General features: G+C 30.8%; 1 non-coding gene across 1 annotated transcript; it reads right to left on the bottom strand.

The window, feature by feature from the left end:
- Positions 1–291: 291 nt before the first annotated feature.
- TRNAA-UGC (transfer RNA alanine (anticodon UGC)) lies at positions 292–363 on the bottom strand. Its single transcript has one exon. It is a non-coding gene; the product is annotated as a tRNA-Ala (tRNA).
- Positions 364–15,755: the final 15,392 nt, after the last annotated feature.

Genomic DNA, 15,755 nt, shown 5'->3' with positions numbered 1-15,755 from the left:
TTTTCATTACCATGTTTGGATTCAGATGAGGAGATCGATGATGGTATGAAAAAACTTAATACCTTAAACTTATAAGTATTAATCTCAATTGTTTTCATAAAAAGTAGCTTAGAAATAGTGAAATATTGATTTATTTCCAACTTATGAGCATTAATTACGCTAAGGTCAAAAATTACCTAATTTCCTGTGACTCAATCGTAAAAAATATCAATATAAAATACGCTAAAGCCAAAAATTACATAATTTTGGGTGATTCAATTTTAAAATGTATCAATATAAAGAAATATCATATGGAGATGCCGGGGATCGAACCCGGGGCCTTTCACATGCAAAGCGAACGCGCTACCACTGCGCTACATCCCCTGGATGTTAAAAATGGAATTTAATTTTATATAATTTTTTTAAATTAACTTTATAGTTATTTTTTAAAGTTTTTGTTATTTTTTACCGATTACCTAATTCCAAGTAGCTATACTTACTGTAACTGGATTCAAGTAAAAAAATTTAACGAAACAACATTAAAAAAATTTCATTTTATTCAAGATTTTACAGATTTTCAAATCAAACTGCGTCCATGAAGGACCATTTTATTGGAATTAGGATGACTATTTTTATTTTGAGAGGAACTAAATAAAAAATATCCGGAGTACTAAATTCACAACTTTTGGCATTACGGTAGATGAAAATTAAAGGTAATAACAATTAAAAAATTCAAGCAAACCAAAGATGAGTTATTAATTAAGTTATTCTAATACTGATGCTACAAAATGTGCCTAATTATACAAAAATAGTTTGATATAACGTCATGACACCTTCGTTGCTCTTCTCCAAAACATGTTTCCTACTGTTAAAGTTACCTTATCACTTTTCGATTTCATTTTTTTTATAATATCTAGGATCCTATGTACAACTTTAATTACAAATTTTAGGTCTTAGATCGCTCACCGGCTCAAAGCCACATTTATTATTATTGTCATTTCAGCTACAGAACACAAAAGTTACTATCAAAATCTTCAACAAAAATAGACATTGTCACAAAATGGTTTTTTTTTTAAATCACTTTTTTAGAATAAAGGTACGGTTCAGAGTCATATTTCTATGTGAAACAACTTATTATATAAAATTAAAGGTAATAATAGTTGTTAAAAAACATTCGAGCAACAAAACATGAATCATTTATTAAGTTATCTTAAATAAAATTCCTACAAAATGTGTCTAATTAAACAAAGATCCTGTATAATGAAGTATCATGTTTGGAAGTTTATATTTTGTCAATTTTTTTATACTATATCTAAAACTAAACAATAAATCTTACATTACAACTCTTTAAAAAAATAGTTGAAGAAAAGGTCGATTTTGATTTATTTTTTCAGATAAATAATTAAATAACTTGTGGAATATCTACTAAACCTATTGTGGTGGAAGATTTTAATGGCTGTTTTCGTGTTTTATGGCTTAAGTAACAATTATAAATGTGAGTCTTATCCGTCGACCGAATATGTTGTTGCATATTGATATAGCATTAAAACCTATGCTGAGGGATTTTATATTACATCGCAGTATTATTATTGACAGTGTTGCTAGGTCAGCTGATATTATACTTGTTTAGGCTGATAAGATATCCTTTAGCTGGTAGTTTGAAAGCTTAGCTGATCTTTGCATTAGTTTAAAAGATTTTTGAACGAATTTTACTAATATCAGGAATATATAAATAAAAACTATTGGTTCGATTTTGAGCGTGTAAAGTGATTATATGCAAATTAAGAGTTTTAATGTAATAGCTACAATTGATATCTTTGTAAAGTATAAGAGAAGAAAAGGAGTCGGACGCCCAAGCGTTTTAAGAACACCTTTTTATGAGTATTTTTTTTTTTCTTTGTAGACAGCCTCGCTGATTTTCTAATATTGTTAAGGTATAGTAAATTTTTTCTTTGTGCAGCCTCAATCCTCCTGCTAAAATTTTGAAAATAATGTATTAAGGAGCTGAAAAAAATTTAAATCCCTCTAGATATAGTATATATTTAGCCGATTTTTTAGCCATTTCTTTGTTGGCACTAGCCGATTTTAAAAGTACATAAACCATGAACTGAAAATTCCCGGTCTTCACACATAGACGACGCTATTTTTTTATTTCATTCACCTCTTTTCCAGTTAGTACTAACCTTCAAAAGACAGCTGACATAATGTCATGACAATCTGTTCTTTAGTTTGTGAGTTATTGTTCAAAGTGTGCCGGTACTTTTGTTGTTTCCAAAAATATGGCTCAAAAACAATGGGTTTTCTTTGTTAAGGCAGAAGCGTTCCAGGCCATTTACTTCATCTCCATCACAATATTATTATCGATCTATGGATCTATTCTGAATCCCGGATGAGAAGCATATACTTTTATTATTTTACTCCAACTAATTAACTTATACCTTTCCCCACACGGACCAAAGGCAATTATACGAATAGCCATAAAAAACTCCTTATAATTATAGCCGATACCCCCAAAATAAGATTATAATATGTATTCCAAAAGATACAAATTAAAAAAAAAAAAAAAAGATTATATTTCCTATCCATAAAGAGAGTACCTATAAATAGTCCCTTCTCTACCTACACAAACAAAGACCAATTGATGTAACTATGTACCTCCTATAACTAATTTTATCTCCAAAGAACTTACAAATCATTGGATCCATAATGGGTTGGAGAAAGATAAAATCAATCAGTTAAAAAAAAGTATGTGCATATCTGCATAAATAAAAGGGCAGGGTTGTATATACATATACAATTAAAAGAACAAAGGAGCATACATACGTAGCTCTTCGACAATGCGATTGTAAGACATTATTCTCCTCAACTTAATGTGTATTGTGGCTTCGATTCACACGTCTCTCCTAGAGAAGGAAATCTACATTATTAGAATTCACAATCAAGTTTTATTTAGTATATATATAAAAAAATCCTAGAAATGAATGATAATTGGAAGGATGTTTGGGGGAGAGGAACTCAGCTGCATGACGTTTAATTTATAGATTATTTGCTAGAAGCTATTCAAAGAAATTTTCAGAATTACATTGTTTTGTGAAATTGAAACACAGATTCAGACGATTTAATAATAATAAAATGGAATTTTGTTACCAAAGTGGGGACACAAAAATTGCAGACGCATATCGTAATGACGAAAGACGTGATTTGTATGTACTCAAGAGAGTAATACTTAACACTAATTTGTTTAAATACTATGTTTAGCTTTATTTCATATACCCTCCTTTAAAGGAAATAGCAGCCTCCACATGCGAAGGAACTGATTTTTAACTCTTGATGATAAAGACTGTGTCCATGTCATATCATGGTGTCATGACGGAACGTCTAAGGGAATCCAAGTTCCCTTCGGAGGTGCAGCTAATGTTTTTGTATAAGGGATTTCAAACTGTATAGTGTATAGTCCAAAGGGTTGAGATCAGGTATAGAGGAGGGTCACAGGGAGGTAGACAGAAAGTAAGCCATATCATAGCTGATAAGATTTGACCCTTTTCTATGCCAGAAGCCCTCTCAACAAAATTACCATCCCTAATTGAACTTCGTGATGCTGTAAACAGTTCGGAGGGAGATTAAAAAAATATGGAGATCTTACAGACGTTGCCTTTATATATATATATTCTAAATAGCAATCAATTTTGCATTGCTGAAGACAAATACCTTTGAATAATTTGATATGCAACATCTGAGGGTGCATTTGGTAGCTTTTTCCGTATTATAAAAAATAAAAGAGACTGAAAATAAATATGATTACTCTGATTATTGGAATAATGTTTGAAAGGAGAGCAGCTTAGCTTGAACAAAAAAAAAGTTAACTTCACCAATATCGAAGCTACAAGATTCAAATTTTGTGATGATCATCAGGATAATATAGTGACAAGTTTTCAGTTTGCTAAATTGTTTATGCTTGTAACAAATATTTCATTCAAAATAAACATTTAGTAATAGTACATTTTTGAAGGTAAAATATCTTAAATTCAGCGCTTAATTGTGCTATTTGGCTTGAATTTTATTAAAAAGTTTACATTTTAAGGATGATAAACATTTTATTGGACCAAGACTGGATACAGTTTATTACAAATATTCTTGTATACTTGTACATGTAGCTCTTGTAGTAAATTATTCTTATAATTATATCTGTTAATAGCTAATAATAGAGATTGAGCACCACTGCAGCTAATGGTACATGTAAAATAGTCACAATTTATCTCAATTGTGAAACTTAGAAATATGAGCTTAGTATATACATATAAGTTAGTATATTTCGTGCTATGTCAATAGTGTGTTTTTCTGAAGGAATTAATATAGATGGAATCAAATTTAAAATATATATTTGTATATCCTATAATCAAGGTAAACCGTCCAATAAGCAATTAAATAGCCTCACGACTTAATCGAGACAAAAAAGGGCATGACTAATTAGTCATGGGGATATTCATGAGTTTACCTTATTATTTAAATTTCCGGAAACCTACTAGACTTATTTACAGGGTGGTACATAATTATTGTCCCTTTATATAGAACAAATTAAACGCTTATTTATAAAAGTTTATAGGAGACGTTACTACTAATAGAAGGACTCCTTCTCAATGATGTATTCAATTTTGAGAAAAAAGTTTAATGCAAACGCAACAAAGATAAGTGGTAGTTGATTTGATGGTGTGCACCGGCCTCTTTCTTGCTGAGGAAATCAGGGCTAACCCCATAACAGTGGCCGGAGTTTCTGTCTGATACAAACCTCCTCGTAAACATTTTATTTGGACACCTTCGTTAACTCAATAAATTCCTTGGGTGTGCGCCAGGGACGAAGGCACACAATAATGTCCCACGGGGTTCGGTTTCGGAGGAAATCTCAGGAATTTTGTATTTCTTCTTATACAGTTGTTACTCTGATACTTTCATAAACATAGATTTCAGGGTTGCCAAGATATTGATGCATAAAATTGTTCCATATTGAACATACCCGCCCTTCATATGCTATGAAGAATCTATAACAATCATTTATTATTTTGAATAACGCAGCTTATATAAATGTAAAATAAAATATTTATATTATATAACATAAAATTTGTTTTAAAAATTGTGGAGAAAAAATGAATTAATTACGACAAGCAGATTTTAATGAGATCGAGAAAATACAACTCCAAACCAATTTGTGATATGTTTACAAAATGTATTTGGCTGTATCCTTTATTCATTTTATCCTTCTTCAGATAAAACAACAGTCTGGACACGCCGGTGAACAGATTGGATATTATAGAGCATATTCATTGCAATGTCAACTCGGTACGATTCTAAATTAGGATGAAAGATCCGCAGACATTTTTCTACACGATACCGTAAACTGCAAAGTCCGAAGGACTGAAGTTTGTGTTGGAGAAGGGCTACATGGAGGCAAGCCAGAAGTCAGCTGTTTTGTTGGAGTTGAAGTGTTGATTCTTATTAGATGTATGGGGCAGTAACTGACTTATTGATGTTAAAGCTAGTAATGTTAAACGTGTGGTCTTTTTTACTTGACCGTTTTACGGAATTAGTGATCTGAAGAATGAATTTTCATTTCCTAAGCTGTTGTCATTAGTATAATTACCTGGTCAAACATTCGTGTGTGCATATAAAAAACGGAGAGTAAGCTTGAGAGGTTGCTGTGGAGTTATAATGGTAAGTCCTCTTTAGAAACAGAGTTACTTAATATCACTATTTCAAAAATTCAAACCTTTTAGGAAACACGTTCTATAATAGTTTTTATAGTGATCTCTAGTGATGCTAATCAAGTACATACATTTTTCAGCTCGCCTAGTGTTTTGTTAGAATTGACAACCTGAAGACTGAATTTTCTGTTCCACAGCTGCTATTGCTATTATTTAATTACTAAAGTGTGAACATCCTTTTTTACTACATACAAGCTGTCATTGATTTAAACAAAACTGTGTATGTTCATAAAAGAGTAACTCAGAGGATTTGTTGCAGAGACATAATTATATGTCCTTGTTGGGCAAAGAAAATAATTTAGGATCGACGTTGGAGTAAATATTGTCCTTGTTTATTTCCCCCTCCTCCCTTGTGACAGCTGATTGAATGAAATGTATTGATAGCGTAGCTGCTCTCCTTCAAAACATTCTTCAAACTGTCAGTGTTACCATCTATATTTAATATGTCTAAAATACACACGGTTTTAATGACTTGTTATTAGCAATCCAAATGGAGATACCTAGGGTTTCTGTAACCTTTTTCATGCTTACAGTTGGTGGAGGATATCACGTTGCTTATTTTGTTATTGCTCTGACATTTTTATCCTTAGTGACATGTGATAAAAAAAAAACTTGATTATTTTTGTTTCAGCTGTGATTTTGTTGTGTAATGAAACCCCGGAATCAAAAATAACGGGGTTACAATCGTAATTAAATGCTAATAAATGATCCACACTTTCTATATCATATATATTTAAAATCGTTGGAATATGGAGGTAAAGAGAGTGGAAAAATGTACAAAAAGTAGTTTCTCTAGTGTAATACTGTGTATAGAACCTTCCTTTATTTTTATCAGGTGACCTTGATATACATACTTTAAGTACATAATATGTAATACATATATGATATAATATGTGTAGAAAAAAAAAATATTTTTCAGGAATAATAAATGAAAAATTCAGGGAAAGAGTTCTTTATATTTTTTTTTTTTGTTATTATTATTATGGCATGTGAACGTACAACAAGCCTCAAATTAATGAAATATGGATATTAAGCATAAAAATATGTGCCTATGTAAGTAAGCACTTGATTATTGCTTTCTTTATTGGTGCGGGTGATGGTGAATTTATTATGTGTTTATTTTCTGACTCGATGTTTCATATGTCCACAGTCAACACAAAAACAAGCCTAAGTAGTTTTTTCTCAAAATTTAGTATAGATTACATTTGTATATTTTGAAAAATACTCGTCCTTTCCGATAAACAAATTATTCTTATAAACTATTTGGGTGTGTCGTAAATTGCAATTTAAATTGTCAAAATATATCGTTCCAATAAAAAAAATGATAAATTGACATTTTTTATTGTAGAAAGATGGATATTAGGCCAACTATATGTCTCTTTTATCATTTAAAAGTTCTAAAGTATAGCTGAAATTATTGAGTATCTTAATTCATGCCAATAATTAAATAATAAGCAAATAGTTGACTCTAATATATTGGGGCCACTACATATTGGGGCCAATATATCCAATATATATGTCTTTTGAATCAAATTAAGGTTTTGAACTATAGATAAAATCCTGAAGTGGTTTAACTTATTCCAGGAATGTGAATAATGTACCTATATTTGACTCAAATGACAAAATTTCAGAATTTGGTATTGTAGGATAGTCTGTATTTTATATATTTAAAATAACCATCAATCCTCGTAAAAAAATCCATCAGTGGTACATTTTGTTTTGTAACTCCGTAGAAAATCAAAAAAAAAAATTATGTTCCGCTAAAATTATCAAGTTGAATCGAAATACGGTCAGATACTGTCAGCCAGCACTGAGAAGATATAATAGGGGACTAGATCCACAGCGGATGCCCATCCTTCCACTGCCTGGAAGCCATCATTGCCGCTAATGATTAGGAGACTGCAGACACATCTATTTATAGTATAAATTTTGTTCAAATTATATTGTTAATTAATAAATTGTATCTTGTTGAAGTTTAAGATTCAAAGTGTTCAGATATTAATGGATCAACAGGTAAATAGTACATTTTAATAGTAAAAATTTGTTTTTATAAGATGATTTACATAAGTTTTGCTAAATTGTGGTTTTTACATACTTTGGATTTAGAAAAAAGCGGGATATACCTAGTTAACTTTCATCCATAAAATAAAAGTTTCCTTTATTCGGATTAGATTTATCTGAATAAAAAAACAAAGTGCGTTACAATAAAGTACTTATTTTATTCCGGTTAGTAGCTGTTTACTTATGGGGAAAGAAACAGAACTTACAATGAGCTTTTATAGATTATTTCTACAAAAGTTTGAATGATTTATCTTTAAATCTTTGTAAATATGGGAACTTCTATTACCTTACTTATTCTATTCTAATTTTTTTAAGTTTTGTAAATAAGTGTATAACTTTTAATGGGTCCATTGGACCCATTTGTATTTGATGCTATGTTTTTGTGTTTAAGTACGTGTAGAATATAATGATATAATATAAAATACTGTGTTTTATTTAGAAGCTACTTATAGGTACAAAGGCCCACAATCAAATTTTAAAAAAATGGATCAAATGAACGCAGTTTATATTTAAAGAAAGGCTTTGAGTGTTTGTGAAGGGTTTTCTAAATGGTTATTAATTATAGGTACAAAGTACTATTAATTGAAGAAACTAGAAAGTTGACTCATTTTTAAGTTTACTTCACATATTCCAAACGTGTTCTATAGTCTATACAATCACGATTCTCGAATGTGTTTAAGGGCTAAATTAATTTTTTGGTTAGACTATAGCCACAAGACATGCTAGTTCATTATTTAATCTTGTGAATAGTCAATGTCATCAGAGTGGGGAGAATTTGGATTTGAGAGGTTGTTTTTATTGTTGTTCCTTGGTTACGAGTACATAAATTATGTTCAGAAGCTTATGAATGTATTAGCAATAGATATACTTTAATCCATAGCATTTATTATTGATCTTGTTAAACATCTTATAATACAAAAAATTACTTTATACCTAGCAAAACTATTTACTACTTATAACTAATAACTACCTACAGATTTATATTAAACCTATATTTATAGTCTTTAGACTCAAATGACTCAATTGCACTTATATAGGCTATAAATTATATTATTAAAAAAATGTGTATTGGAGTTAGAGTCAGTGACATTTAAAATACTCAATTGATAAAAGCTTGTCCTGGATACGAGATTCCAATCTCAAGAGGGATTTACTCGTGACACTTTTTGAGTTCTTAAGTTGGAGTCCGGCATTTTATTGCATTTATCTCTAATTGTATAACCTGGAGATTTTATTTACCACAGCTCCACTAGCGTTTTTTTAACCGAGTCGATAGCTGTTCGAGTCAATATAACTCTATCTTCAAGGTATTATGATATTCTTTGTGATGAAGATTGATTTTTTTCCTTGCACAATCTCTTTATTAGAAAATTCGATTGTCTTTGTGTTCCAGGCTTACAGTCATTAAGGAGTCAAATAATATAATATGATCATTAAATCTGCTAATTTATATATTTAATGAAAATATTAGATAATTTATCATATATTTTTATTTCATTGAAGTACTACAGGAAACTCTCAAATCTACGTATGCACATTTGTAGAAGAAAAAAAGAAAAAAACACTTAGCCCTTACGTAATTCATAGGTTTTAACAACGTGAAAATATGAGTATTTATGCATAATATAATGTTCATACCAAGTTGTCAATAGAAAATGTTTAGTACCAGATGGTGTTTTAAAGTCATGACCATAGATGTGTGTCTGAGCTCCTTTAATCATTAATGTAGCCACCCTTAGTGGCAATGATTGGTTCAATGGGGTGGTAGATGCCTGATCCCCACTGCAGATTAATGACTCTGTCATGGCGTACCATTGCTGGCTGACAGTGGCTTTAAGGGGCATCGGTGTTTAGATGACAGACACTGCAGGCATTCCTCTCGACATGCATCAAAAAGGAGCTGTGGAGGAGGTGTTGCTCAGGGCTGTAAGGGAGCAAATGTCTCGCTCTCGTCTTTTCCTCGCGCTCTTTCTTTCCTTAGAATAAACTCAACACTACTCATTGTACATGTCAATAGAAGGACATGCTGACGGTGTAGATAGTGATCCTAGAGATCCCCAACTACTTTGAGTATGTGAATGGAAATTCGTCGATCACGTTCAACTGGCATCTTCTCAACTTGTACTTAAGTTAGAATGCTCAGATTTTTTTTTTTTTTTGTAACTAATTCTTTATGCTTAAATATATCGAAATTTGAATAAATTTCAATCATTCAACCGTAATTGAATATAAAATTAGTTACTGTTCAGATTTCAATGGACAACCCGGTATGTAGATATTACAATTTAGCTACGAGTAACAAACATTTGAGTCAATTTTGTATTTACACACATATATAAATATGCAAACACAGTCATAAAATGTCGGGAAAATGTTTATTATTAGAGCTCAAAAGTATTTTTTTTCTCATATCAACACAATGACGTATATGCATGCATAGAAAATGGAGGAGTAAGGGAGAGGAGAGGAAAAAAGGATTACTACTTTTAAAATATAAGGCAAGAGCGTTCATAATTAATAAATGAATTTTTGTATCTTTTTTCTTCTTGTATATTCACTTTTTGCAAAAACCATTGACTATATATAGGTATTTTATTGTATAACTATAAACTCATGACTTTAATGACAAATACATGCATGAGACTTGCCGTTAATATTGTCCACACATTGGAGGGGGATTGCAAAACGAAATTGTCTATCACGACTTTATGTATTCTCCGTTTTTAATGTCCTTGACTTTGTGTCCATTGGTCAAGAGAGCTGCAATACGTGTAAGTTTTATTGCAGTTTTTTGCTCGTAACTTCGCTAAAGAAACACAGACGTCAACATAAAGCACCTCCCTTGAATCCTTTGTTATTAATATGTTTGGTCAATCTGGACTGAACAAAAACATTCAACGCAAACTTTTATAAATTACATTTTCAACGTATTAGAAAATAAATATCTTTTAGGTCTTAAAGTCTGGGGCATCATACCCCATAGACCAAGAAGGGTACAATTAGTAGTATTTGGCAGCTTTCCCTCTGTACTAAAGTTTCAGTCGGACAGATTCTAGCATATGAGCGCCACATCCACTTGCACTTTGGATCTCTTAATAATGCAAAATCTACTTCATTCTAATCTCAAGAGCCAACCCACTTCTGCTCCCAATGAATGATGCATCATTTGAAAGATCTATTTAGGTTCTTTTAAGTAAAGTATACATTTGTGTAATACCTTTTAGGGTAAAAATCCACGATTTTTGTGAACACGTAATTTTTTTCAAATTCCTATACAGTGAACTATGTCCTCGTAAATAAGTCGCCTACGCGGTATCTGCGACTGTCATCACGCAGTCTTTGCTGACCCTAGAAGCTGCATTGAAGTCTCCCTTGGGTACATCCTTCGTTACAAGTTTAATAGAGTTAGGATTGAGCGTAGAGGGTAGCAAAATATTTTGTCACAAAAGTGGTCATAAGGGGCAAACAAAAGTCTAATCCCGACTAATGTTGCATCATTTAAAAGAAAAATTAACATCTTTTAAATGAACTATAAACTTGTTTTCTAGGTGATAGGGTTTTTAAGAAATGGCCGATTTTTATGGACAGGTAAATTTACTACATTACAAAGTCAATATGGTTAAGATTAGGCAAAAGATTTTCTCCCAAAAGTGTTCATAAGGTCCAACTGGAAGTATGAGCTCAATTAATATACCGTCATATATATGATCTATTTAAGTTCTTTTAAATGAAATATGAATTCACCTTGTAGGTCTTTGGGTTTTTAGAAATTAATCATTTTTGTGGACAGATACATTTTTGGCGTTTTTTAATAGGTATACACTCTACTGTACAAAACGTCCACAGGAATATTTTGCCAATGTGGCTTCTGTGGCTGTCATCAGAGATTATTTACTCTACCTAGAAACTGATTTCGACTACGCTAAGCCATTTTCTTAAATTGCAAAGGTAATGGCTTAAGATTAGACAGAGAGGATGGCATAAAATTATGTCCCCAAAGTACAGAAAGGGCAACCAGAATTCTGATACCAATTAATATGGTATTATTTGAAAGATCTATTTAAGGTATTTTCAATTAACTTTCAACTGACTTTATAGGTTGTAGGATTTTCATGAAATAACCCATTTTTGTGGTTATGTAAATTGAAATGCAGTGTCTTTAATATTGTCACACATTAGAAGGGAAGTTGCAAACCCAAAATTCTCCATCACGACCATACACACTTTTCATTTTTAGTGCGTAGGAACATGAAATAAAGTTTTAAATAAAATATAATTCGTGTTTTTGTTGTTGTTTTTTTCCTCCTTCGACTTGGTCGAAGAAATGGTCCTGATGTTTACGATAAGAAAAGGCAAATAACTTTTATTTACTGAAGTAAATATTCAGAATAAATAGTTTATCTACTACATAAATAATAAGAAGGTTGCTTTGTTTTGTTTTTTTGTTTTTTTTTACCAAGAAGAATAGGTGGGCATTCGTTTGGGTATTTGGTTATTATATATAATATGAACTATCGTATGTTTCTTAGCCATTATTTATGAGAGCCACATGTATGTACGAAAGGAACTACCAAAGAATCATTTGAATAAATTAACCAATTAAAACGTGTAAAAACCTACCTATAGAAACAAGGAATTATATCTTTCCTAGAGTTATTTTTGTAGTCTCATAATGGCACACTAATTGTGTACATATATTTGCCAATTTGATAATAAGATAAAATACCTCTTACAGGAATGCTTTGTAACTAAGTTAATTGTGAATGGGCTTCTAAAGTATAATTATCTTCCATTCATAATTTTTATTTGATCTAAATTCACATATATCTACAAGAACTATAAATTTTCATAATAAAATGAACAGACAATAAGCCTTCAATTACATTTTTTCAGGCCTTTCAGGAACCAATATAAGAGCATCCTCTTTCTGTCTGATACCACCATTCTCAGCATAATCGCCGAGGGCGAAAACTTAGACTGGTTATCCCGTAGAACTTCATTGACCACGTAGCTAAAGGTCGTTCGTGGAGTTTCTCGACTAATCCACGGTCCAGTTTTTCTTGTCTTGTTGCTGTACCGGGCACAAATCAAATTGGCTATACTTGGCCTTTTGGCTTCCATCTCGAAAAATAATGATAGTGTTATTTTGTTGAAGCTATGTACTAATAAAGAAATTATTTCCTAGAATAATAATAGCATTGTAATTTTAGAGAAATGTGATAATAATTTCTCCTCTATTTGTTGTAAAGAAAGGTTAAAATCAGTTATGGATTTTATATACCAGATGGCGTATGTATCGTTATTTTACTTATATTATTTAGTAAAGTACGTGTACCTCTATATAAAATTAGGGTTAAACTGCAGAGTGTTGTTAGAGATGTCTTTAGTACTTGTCATAGTTGATTTTGTACTGAATATGCACTAAATTTATACATAGCGTTAGGTACTGACTACCACGTGGGTATTTTTATTCCAAGGAGAATTGAGAGAAGTAAAGCTTTAGATGATTTCAAAATTTATGCCATCATTGATTCTTCTTGGTCATTTGGAAATGATGAGTCGGTATTCAGATATCATTCTGTGGCTTGCTACGCCAAACTTGTTACGTATAAGCAAGTAATACCCATCTGATCCTCTGAAAATTGAAGAATCCAATTTATTCAAGATTCTTAGGAATCATATGCAACTAAATAATTAATTTCTCTTATATTCGAACACTGGTAAAACTATAGCAGATTAATTGTTGGAGTAATTTTGTTTAGAAGAATAATCGTAGAGTAAGTTATATTTGATGTCCACAAATGCTATGGGTAATATCACCGAAAAGCAATCACATTGTAATCTTAAGACCATATTATCATGTGCAAAATCATAACAATTATATTACACAGAATTTCTACTAATGGAATAAAGCCAAAAACCTTATCTTCAAGTGCAGAATTCAAAACTGATTTCAGTCTTTATCTGGCTTGTCAGCTTTCAGAAATATCTGAAAATATATTATTTTTGTACTCTTCTCGATTAGAGTCATTTTTCATCATTAAGACACTCACCAAATTGAACAAAACTGATGTAAAGGGTTTTTCATTATTATATGTGCCTTGTTCTGAAATGAAGATATTGCTATTTCAGGCTGAAAAATGATACTCTTCTACAGGCCCTTATAACTTATGCATCATTCCTAATATAAGGAATATCATAGCTTAAATGATTGAAAAACAATCAATGTTTAATTTAAAAAAAAAGAGAATTATTTATTATATGCAACTACAAGGATTTTGGTTCGGTTTTGTATTGTTTGAGTGATTATATTTATTATGAGGGTGAACTATGACACATAACACGTTACTTTAATAATGTTTTTTAATGTAACGATAATGACGAAATACTGTTTAATAAACAACACAATATAACACCGTGCTTCGAACAAATTCAAATAAAGTAATTACTAATTATATTGGAAATATTGAAATTCCCTACTGATTTTAAATGATATCTTCATTGTTGCAATCCTGGAACTTCTTCCCAAGGAAAAAATCTGCTCTGCTCTTTAAGGAAGCCTGACAGTTTTTCTTGGATGAATTTTCTTCCCGTTGTCCTTCTTAGAATATGGAGTTCCAAATAACAGCACCTTTAGCGAAGTATGATCAAGTTAGATGTATCTTTCTAGAATGTCCTCTATCTATCTTTGTTCCTTTCTCTTGGAGACTATAGAAGTCCACTTCTTCCGGTTTTAACGTTTAACATTGGCAAAAATTACTCTGATCTCGATCCTTAGTTCTATTATAAGTTCAACAAGCCCTTAGAATTGTATTATATTAACATGAAAAATCCTTTTAGCTTAAAATTAGACCACCTAGCTAAAGCTTAAACATAAAAACAATTTAATATTTTCATAAGACAAGCACAAAATTTAATAAAATAATCACATAAAAAATAAACATACTAAATATTTCAAAACATAGCAATCAATCTATTGGTCTCACCCCATGTAAGCATTCATACCTCCATACATTATTTTTTTAAGCTTGTTATGGATCTAGCTGAATCAGACAGTTTGAATTTAATAATGACAAGTGCATGATCCCATAAATCACCACCCATCCTTGGTACTGTTCAGATTTCCAACTAGAAAAATCCACTCCCGCTTTCTAGGGTATATTTGATATACCTCTGACCATTGAAATATACATTTTCATTACTAAATTCATTTATAAATGCACCTCTGAAAAGGATGAATATTATTTTTTCTCCGTACATTACAAAGTATGTAGCAATCCACTCCATTTCGTTTAAGCCAACTATTCGTTGGTAAAGAGTTAATGATCAATCGATAGTGAGCCACCATGTGGATTATATTTATTATAAGAAAAATAAATCAAACATTCAGAAATCAAAACCTTTTAAAATCCATATAGATGGTGGATCAACCTTAAAACAATCTTGAACAATAATCAAGAAAATCACCAATTCCCAAATAATTTTTTTCTTTCAATTTAAATAAATTTCAATATTTCTTAAGTACATTTAAGTCAATTATATTTTTTATTTTTAACTTTTGGGAAGAGTTAAGATACTCAAGGGTTTTGATAAATAGTTTTAAATCTTTATTTGATTGAGGAAACTTATATTAATTCAGATATGACTCCTATCAAATAAAATCAATCAATTTATCATTTTTTTTATTGTGACGATCAATTTTGGTTACTTTAAATGAAAATTTTGGTGCATTTATGTGAGTTTTGCTATAATTTTACGATGACGCATATGTAAACAAAACTCAATTTTGAAAAAAAAAAAATATTCTTGCATGTTTTTCTGTAGACAGGGTACATATATCCATAAATATAGGAACCAAAGAAACTTATAAGTAATGGAAATATTTGACCAGTTTCCATAAAATTTTAACTTTCATTAAACATAAACCTGTTATTTCATAATTAAAACAAAAAATTTCTT

This window comes from Lepeophtheirus salmonis, chromosome 11 (assembly GCF_016086655.4).
Source record: "Lepeophtheirus salmonis chromosome 11, UVic_Lsal_1.4, whole genome shotgun sequence".
In the NCBI taxonomy this organism is placed as follows: domain Eukaryota; kingdom Metazoa; phylum Arthropoda; class Copepoda; order Siphonostomatoida; family Caligidae; genus Lepeophtheirus; species Lepeophtheirus salmonis.
The sequence above is the reverse complement of the archived record's forward strand: the minus strand, read 5'-3'. Positions and strand labels throughout refer to the sequence as shown.